Source organism: Mandrillus leucophaeus, unplaced genomic scaffold, assembly GCF_000951045.1.
Source record: "Mandrillus leucophaeus isolate KB7577 unplaced genomic scaffold, Mleu.le_1.0 Scaffold148, whole genome shotgun sequence".
NCBI lineage: Eukaryota > Metazoa > Chordata > Mammalia > Primates > Cercopithecidae > Mandrillus > Mandrillus leucophaeus.
In genome coordinates this window covers 4164214-4165145 of record NW_012101454.1, presented here as the reverse complement: position 1 = coordinate 4165145, position 932 = coordinate 4164214, and positions in this window count along the sequence as shown.

Genomic DNA, 932 nt, shown 5'->3' with positions numbered 1-932 from the left:
TTTTTGTCAGGTTTGTCAAAGATCAGATGGCTGTAGATGTGTGGTATTATTTCTGAGGACTCTGTTCTGTTCCATTGGTCTATATCTCTGTTTTAACATTTAATTTTGGTTTAGGGGTACATGTGAAGGTTTGTTACATAGGTAAACTCATGTCATGGGGGTTTGCTGTACAGATTATTTTATCAGCCATATATTAAGCCCACTACCCAATAGTTATCTTTCCTGCTCCTCTCCCTCCTACTCTCCTCCTCTACCCTCCACCCTTAAGTGACCCCAGTGTTTTCTCCTTCTTTGTGATCATAAGTTCTCATGATTTAGCTCCCACTTATAAGTGAGAACATGTGGTACTTGGTTGTCTGTTCCTATGTTAGTTTGCTAAGGATAATAATCTCCAGCTCTATCCAGGTTCCCACAAAAGACATGATTTTATTCTTTTTTATGGCTGCAGAGTATTACAGGGTGTGTTTGTACCACATTTTATTTATCCAATGTGTCATTGATAGGCATTTAGATTGATTCTATGTCTTGGCTATCGTGAACAGTGCTGCAGTGAATGTGTATTTATGAAGAATAATTTATATTCCTCTGGGTATATGCCCAGTAATGGGATTGCTGGGTCAAATGGTAGCTCTTCTTTGAGTTCTGTGAGGAATCACCATACTGCTTTTCCCAGTGGTTGAACTAATTTACACTCTGACCAAAGGTGTATAAGTGTTCCCTTTTCCCTGAAACCTCACCAGCATCTGTTATTTTTTGAGTTTTTAATTCTGACTAGTATGAGATGATATCTCACTGTTTTTTCAATTTGCATTTCTCTAATGATCAATAATGTTGACTTTTTTTGTTTTGTTTTTTTTTTTTTTTGGTATGCTTGTTTGCCACATGTATGTCTTCTTTGGAAACACATTTGTTCATATTGTTTGCTCATTTTT